The sequence below is a fragment of the Amaranthus tricolor genome, chromosome 14 (genome assembly GCF_026212465.1).
Source record: "Amaranthus tricolor cultivar Red isolate AtriRed21 chromosome 14, ASM2621246v1, whole genome shotgun sequence".
In the NCBI taxonomy this organism is placed as follows: Eukaryota; Viridiplantae; Streptophyta; class Magnoliopsida; order Caryophyllales; family Amaranthaceae; genus Amaranthus; species Amaranthus tricolor.
In genome coordinates, this window is record NC_080060.1 from 3,978,948 (window position 1) to 3,987,526 (window position 8,579).

The following is an 8,579-nucleotide window of genomic DNA, read 5'->3' on the forward strand; positions in this document are numbered from 1 at the left end:
ATTTTTTATGTAATGGTTATTCTTTTTATTAGTAGGGGTGTGAGATAATAATTCGACCACAATTATCCCATCTGAAATATTCGGTTCATAATGTGACATTATTCATCGTTTAAACATATTTTATATATTGTAGTTAATGTGTTATAAAAATACAGCCTTGTAAGATTTTGTTTGAATCATCTGATTGCATACTTTCATAATATTAAGTTTTCATAATTTTTAAATATATATAGTTCAAAATTTATCAAAATAACACATTAAATTGCGTAAAAAGTCAAATATAACAAGTATAGCGGAACGAAGAAAATATTTGATGTTTTGTTTTGAAAACTAAATTTTCAGATTAGATATTCAATTTATATTTTTAAGTTATGTAAATTTCCAAAAAACATAAAAAGTAAAAATTACACTTAAAAACTTAAATTTGTCATGGTTTAAAATATTTGGCTAAACAAACAAAATTCTAAATATTAATGTCATATGAATTTAAATTTCCTATGAAATTTATGTGCAAACAAACGAACTCATAGTACAACAAATTGAGAGGGATTGAGAAATTACAATACTATCCCTAAAAGTTTCCAGTTCAATCTTTTCATTTATTTATGGTTTGGTTTTTAATACTATCTACAACAATTTGAATTCCCTCGAGTAGTATTTGACAATATAAAATTCATTTGAAAATAAGAAATTCAATTTTGATATTCAAATTCAAGAATTGTAAATGACACATAAATACTTAAAATTTGGAAATTTTAATATTTGATCCAATTATATGGAATTATATGAAATTCACCCAATTTCACATTTTCAAATTCAAAATTTGTCAAACATAGTATTTGCCAATTCAACATTTGAAAATAAATTCCAAGTTGCTAGACATATCATTAACACTTTCGTAATATTTGGCCATTTGCAGGTGTATTAATTTCATGGGGACTGAGTGAGTAAATACTCATTTTTTTATTATTTTAAACTAAAATTTTGTATTTCCTTTGTTCTTTATTACTTGCACCAAAACTAATTTCTACACCATTTATCATTTGAAGTATTTTGCATATTGCAGCTGTCATATGAGAAAAAACATAATTTTGTGGGATCTTGTATTACTCACCTTGTCGCATATTTTCATAACATTACATTTTTTAATTTTTAATTAATTACAACTCTAAATATAAATAATTCAACAAATATATTGTAATGCGTAAAACGTGTTTGAGTGCAAATAAATTACTAAGAGAGTATATAATAAGAGAATAAGAAAAAAATCAAATGAATGGAAAAAAAAACTCCCATAGATAAGATGACAATAGTAATCCAAATTGTAAACGAGATTAATTGAGAAATTATTAAATCATATCCTAAAGATTTTGGAAGAATCTGGAAGAAGCAAATATCATTCCCGTAGTTTTATTTCATTTGGTAAAGTTTATTTATATTACATGAGAATTTATCTTAATTTTGTCCTATATGACTAATATGACTAAAATGCCCCCTCAATACCCCCCTCAAGTTGGAGCATGAGAGTCGAAGATGCCCAACTTGGAAAGAAGTAGATCAAACTGTGATTTTCCGAGGGCCTTTGTGAAAATGTCCGCCAATTGTGATGTAGTCGACACATGAGTAGGAGAAATTAAGCCATCAATGATTGCATCGCGAACAAAGTGACAATCCACCTCAATGTGCTTTGTTCGTTCATGAAAAACAGGATTCTTTGCAATATGTAAAGCAGATTCACTATTGCAGAACAATTTTATTGCTTTAGGATGATGAACACCCAAACTTAACAACAAACCTTTTAGCCACTTCAGTTCGCATGTGATTGCAGCCATCGATCGATATTCGGCTTCAGCTGAAGAGTGAGACACTGTATGCTGTTTCTTTGTTTTCTAAGAAATAGGAGATTGTCCTAGAAAAACAAGCCATCCTGTCAATGAGCGACGAGTGAGAGGACATGCAGCCCAATCCGAATCACACCAGCCTTCCAAGGTTAACTCACTATCCGCACGCAACAGAATACCTTGACCAGGAGTACCTTTTAAATAGCGTACCACTCGGAGAGCTGCTTCCCAATGCTCAAGACGAGGCTCCTGCATAAACTGAGATAAAATATGAACCGAATAGGCAAGATCAGGGCGAGTGACTGCGAGATATATCAAACGTCCCACTAGCCGACGGTAAGCCTCAGGATCCTTCATATATTTTCCAGTAGCAAAAGCAAGCCGGTGATTTTGTTCGATAGGAGACCCAACAGGCTTTGCCCCCAATAAACCTGTAAAAGAAATAATATCTAGTGTGTACTTACGTTGGCATAAGAACAAACCAGAAGAACTACGAGCAACCTCGATTCCTAAAAAGTATTTGAGACCACCAAGATCTTTCATTTTAAAACAATCGCTGAGATAAGCTTTAAAAAGTGTAAGTGCAGCGGAATCATTCCCAGAAATAATAAGATCATCTACATAGACTAAGACATTAAGTTGAACAATGCTTTTAGTATAAGTGAAAAGAGAATAATCGGAATATGATTGAAGAAAGCCATACTCTTTCAAGGCGAACACTAATTTTGCAAACCAACAACGTGGAGCTTGTTTTAAACCATACAGATATTTGCGCAATCGACATACCAAAGACGGATCTGAACACTCGAAACCAAGAGGTAATTTCATGTAAACCTCTTCATGAAGATCACCATGCAAGAAAGCATTAGGAACATCCATTTGATGTAATTCCCAGTTCTTTGAAGCTGCTATTGCAAGAAAGGCACGAACTGTTGTCATTTTGGCAACTGGAGCAAATGTTTCAGTGTAATCAATTCCTGCTTGTTGATGATTACCTAAAACAACTAACCGTGACTTAAGACGCTCAACATTACCGTTTGAAAAATATTTAGTTTTGTAAACCCACTGACTACCTAGAGGACGTTTCCCGGGAGGAAGACGCTCCAAGGTCCATGTACCATTGTCCTCTAAGGCTCGTATTTCGGCCTGCATAGATTTACGCCACTCCTCATACTTCATGGCTTCCTTAAAAGATTTTGGATCTTTACCCTTAATAATAGCTGCAAGAAAAGTACGATAATTTGTAGAAAAATTGTCACAATTTATGTAATGTGCTAAAGGATACGATGTACCTGAGGAGTGATTGGAAGAAGGAGAGACGGAGGACGGACTATTAGCAAAAACCATATGAGTCACAAAATCCCGATACAAAACATTCGGGAATTTGTCACGAAACCCACGACCCAAAAGAGCAGGAGGCGATTGATCAGACTTAACAAGTGCTGGAGTAGAGGAGGTACTATTAGGCTGCTGTATGTGAGGAGACCCAGCTGTCGTTGGTGACCCAGCAAGAGGAACAGAAGAATATGACTGAATTGGAAGTGTTTGCCCAGTGCTTGTCAAAGGCTCAGTGAGACTAACAGATTCGTCATGCCCATTTGGAACAGATAAAATCTCATTTTCTCTTTCTTCATAATGAATATCCTCATAAATTGGCAAATTATATTCAATAAAATCGTGATGCACATCATGATTATCATTACTTTTATACTGAACATCGTGATATGGAAAAGCATCCTCAACAAATTTCACATCTCGTGAAACCAAAAAATCTTGCGTGTCAAGATCAAATAATTTCCAACCTTTCTTTCCATAAGGATAGCCCACAAAAACACACTTACGACTTCGACTAGCAAACTTGTCACCATTAGTCTTTTGATTATGAGCAAAACATAAACACCCAAAGACTCTAATAGCATCAAAGGACGGAGGTTTATGAAATAAAATTTCAAACGGTGTTTTATTATGTAAGAGAGAAGTAGGTGTGCGATTAATTAAGTGGGCTGCAGCTAAAACACATTCACCCCAGAAAAAAATAGGTAAGTGTGCTTGAAACCTCAAAGCTCTTGCGACATTCAAGATATGTTTATGTTTTCGCTCAACTTTCCCATTTTGTTGTGGTGTACCAACACAAGATATTTGAAATAAAATTCCAGTGGTACTAAAATAATCGAGCAAACAGTTAAACTCTGTCCCATTATCACTTTGTACTACCTTAATTGTTTGTGAGAATTGTCGATCAACCAAAGCAACAAAAGACATAAACACACGAAAAACATCCAATTTGTCAACCAACAAATATATCCACACAGCTCTTGAATAATCATCAACAATAGTTAAAAAATATCGAGCACCACATGATGAAATATGACGATATGGACCCCATAAATCGATATGAATTTTTTCAAAGGTTCGAGATGTTTTATTATCACTTATGAAAAATTTGTCTCTAGGATGTTTAGCATGCATACAAACTTCACACCGTGATTGTAAACTATCTTTTGTATTTTGTACATGAGGAATCATCTTAACTATTTTTTCGGAAGGATGTTCGAGTCGACGATGCCACAATTCCAAACTCGATGTTGCAGCAATAACAAAAGCACACGTGGAAGTTTCGGGTTTGCTAAAATAGTATAGTCCGTCTTTTCTAACTCCCATTCCCATCAGCTCCTTCATGGGGTCCTGTATAGCACAAATAAGAGAAGTAAATTGGACAACTGTCTGTAATTTGTCATTAAGTTGAGAAACAGAGAGTAAATTGCAACTCAAATTCGGAACATAAAGAACACCAATGAGAGTAATTTTATCAGATAAATGAACGGAGCCAACCAAAGTAGCAATAACTTGTTCGCCATTCGGCAAACCTACTGGACACTCAAATGGATGAGTATCAAACAACCAGGCCAATTCCCCGGTGACATGATGTGTAGCACCGGTATCAATAATCCACGATGTCATATCAAATTTACCATTAAGACGATTATCGAGAACATTAGTGTTACCAATAACCTCAGAAATTGCCTTCCATTGTTCGGCAGTGAAGGTCTGTCCAAAAGCAGATACGGATGGAGTAACAGTCGAACTACTACTAGTGGCATTAGCATGCGCCTGCCCTCTACCTCGACTGGAAGATTTCTTCCCAGCAAACCAACCATCCGGATAACCAACAGCCTCATAGCAATGACTAGAATCATGCCCTCGCTTCTTGCAATGACCACAAGTAGTATCAGCCCAACAACGAGAGGCTTCATGACCAAGCTTATTACATTTAGAACATAGTGGTCGCTCAGAAGAACCACGAACCCGAACGGCCTCAGTACGAACAGCAAAGCCAAGAACATCTGGCGGTTTATGATCAACCACGAGCCTTGATTTTCGCACCCGTTCTTCTTGAGTGACTAACTGATAAGCACGATCAAGATTGGGTAGAGGGTCTTGCGAAAGAATTTGGGTTCGTAAAGGCCCATAAAAATCAGAATTCAGACCCATTAAAAATTCATGTAATTGATTTTGCTCCCGACGAGTTTCATGTAAAAAACCACAATTGCAAGAAGAAATAGAGCATGAGATTAAAGGTTCATGATGATCCAATTCTTGCCATAAAGAATGAAGTTTACCGTAATAAACCGATACGGGCATCTCCTTTGTTTGTTCACACTTAGCAATTGAAGATTTCAATTGCTGAATTCTCGGACCGTTAGTTTGAGCATACCGTTGTTTAAGATGATCCCAAAATGGCTTGGCCTCCCGAAATTTGGATAAAGAAGAGCGTATTTCAGGATCAATTGTATTTGAGATCCAGGAAATAAGCATAGCATTAATGGCCGTCCAGTCTGATCGGGTGCATGGCGGCGAAGGAGTATTGATGGTGCCATCCAAGAACTCGAATTACGGCGAGCTTCAAGAGCCATTTGAATATCGGCTGCCCAAGAATCGTAATTATTGGACTTCAATCGGGTTGGAGTGATGAAATCGCCTGGTCGATCTTGTGAACCAAGATAATAGGGAGAATTGGGTTTGATTTCTGGTGGTGGCGGTGGTGGCGGTGGAGTCGTGCCCGCCATTGAAGAAGAATTGAGGAAGGAAAAAAGTTAGCCTGATACCATGAAGATTTTGGAAGAATCTGGAAGAAGCAAATATCATTCCCGTAGTTTTATTTCATTTGGTAAAGTTTATTTATATTACATGAGAATTTATCTTAATTTTGTCCTATATGACTAATATGACTAAAATGCCCTCTCAATATATCCATATACTCTTTATCTAGCTATGTCCAATGAAATTGCTATATGTATAAGTTTGGAGTATTTTTTAAGGGTAGAACTAAAATATATGCTTAATTGAAAAGTAGGAGAAATATAAATAAGATAAAAAGATAAATTATGTTATGTACAATTAAAAATAGAATCGTTGTTGGACAAACGTGAAAGCAATTGTAGTCATTTCTATAATACGTCCTCTATCGCCTAGAATTGTATTAATGAGAAAATCGGTGAATTTAAAGAAAGTATGAAAAGTTATAATATTTTGTTTTGATATGTTTCTTTTACTTTATAACCATTTTATTTTAAATAGTATCTCCACTACAATCTTTTAATTATCATCCACACATTTACATTTTCTTTATCTCACTTTTAATCTTATCCACATAATTTAGGCATCACAACTTATTTCTTAACATTTGTGCAAATGTTCATAATCAAGAAGACATAAGGAGTATTAAAGAGAAAGATTGAAGCATGAATACTATGAAAAGCAAATTTAAATGTTTAGACAAGAATAAAAAAATATGATAAAGTCTCATATCTAATGAGAAAATGATACAAAATAAAAGACAATAAAACATAAATATTGATGCAAATCGAGAATCAAGAGAGACAAATGACGTATGGACTATGGAGGAACCAAGAAAATATAAAAAATAAACCAAAAAAATCAAATATTATCTCGGTAAAAGAGCCACCTACACCATTTTAAATAAAATTTTAGATTTAATTCTCACATAGTTCTCTTCTGTCATGAATTAAAAAATCCAAATAAGTAGAAGGGTATCTCTTTAGATTACTAACCCAATGGATTTTTTTGTTCTGATAGGAACATGTGGATCTTTTAGGATATATGATTTATGAAGTACTTCATATACTATTCACCAATAGTATCAAACATGATTTCTCCCCTAAACTTATACTCCCTATATCACAATCTTCTTTTCTCACACTGACCCAACTGAAGATGGAGGGGAGCAAAATGTTGCAAATAGCAATGTTTCCATGGCTAGCATTTGGTCACATGATCCCATTCCTTGAGCTCTCGAAACGCTTAGCTGCTTACGGTCACCACATTTTCTACATCTCAACCCCTCGAAATCTCGAACGCCTTCCAAAAATCCCTCAAAATTTAGCCCCTTTGATCACTTTAGTTCCTCTTCCATTACCCCGAATCAAAAATCTACCAGTTGATGCAGAAGCTACAACTGATGTTGGCTTCGAAATGGGACATGATCTCCTCAAAACAGCCTACGACGGATTACAACAACCTATGAAATTGTTTCTAGAAGCTTCAAGATTAGACTGGATTATTTACGATTTCCCCAGTTACTGGCTCTCTCCTATTGCAGATCAATTAGGTATTTGAAAAGTATGTTTCTCCATTTTTAATGCAAGATGCGTTGCAAGTTTTGGTCCAAAATCGGAGATGGTGAAGGATGATGGTGCAGGTATTTTAACTGATTCTGATTTTTTAATTTGTCCGCCATGGTTGAAATCAAAGTCGGGCTCAACCCATGGCTATTGTTTACCCTTCGAAGCTAGGATGCTTTTTCAAGTTCTGACAACAATTACATCATCAGGTGTTTCCGATTTTTTTCGTTGTAAATCATGGTTTTATTACTGTGATTTGATTGTTGTTCGTACTTGTTTGGAGCTTGAAGATGAAGATCTTCTAATTCTTGAAGAGCTTAATGAAAAGACTGTACTTCCTGTGGGATTACTGCCACCATCAACTCAAGAAACTCAAGATAATACAATGCACAAACCCATTTTTGATTGGTTGGAGAAACAAAGTTTTGGATCGGTAGTGTATGTGGCTTTTGGGAGTGAGGTGGTACCGAGTCAAGAACAAATCACCGAGTTGGCTCATGGGTTGTTGCTATCTGGGTTTTCTTTTTTGTGGGTGTTTAGGAAATCAGGAGATTCATCTATTAAGTTACCAGATGGGTTTCAGGATAAAGCTTGTGATCGTGGGTTGGTTTGGACGAGTTGGGTGCCTCAACTCAGTATACTGAGTCATGAGTCAATTGGAGGGTTTTTGACTCATGCTGGGTGGAGTTCTATGATTGAGGTACTTGCGATTGGGAAACCTTTAATTATGTTGCCATTAATGGTGGATCAAGGGTTAAATGCAAGAGTAATGGCAGAAAGAAAAGTAGGAATTGAAATTCCGAGGAATAAGGGAGATGGATCATTTACTCGAAACTCAGTGGCTGAGTCACTCGCTCTAGTGCTACAAGAAGAAGCCGGTCAGATTTACAGAGACGAGGCAAAGAAAATCAGTGCAATTGTTAGTAATGAAAACTTACAGGAGCAATATATTTCCAAATTTAATGACTATTTATGTGATCACAAATCTGTAATTTAGTGATCAACATCTAATTTTTGTACATTTCAATCTAAGGCTAGAACCCAGAATAATGCAAATAATTCAGCTATCTAAACTTTGTTATCGTAAAATATAAAA

The 8,579-nt window shown here is 35.4% G+C and overlaps 1 pseudogene; it reads left to right on the top strand.

Annotated features, from left to right (window-relative positions):
* Positions 1–6,927: 6,927 nt before the first annotated feature.
* Positions 6,928–8,579, top strand: LOC130799799 (putative UDP-rhamnose:rhamnosyltransferase 1; annotated as a pseudogene).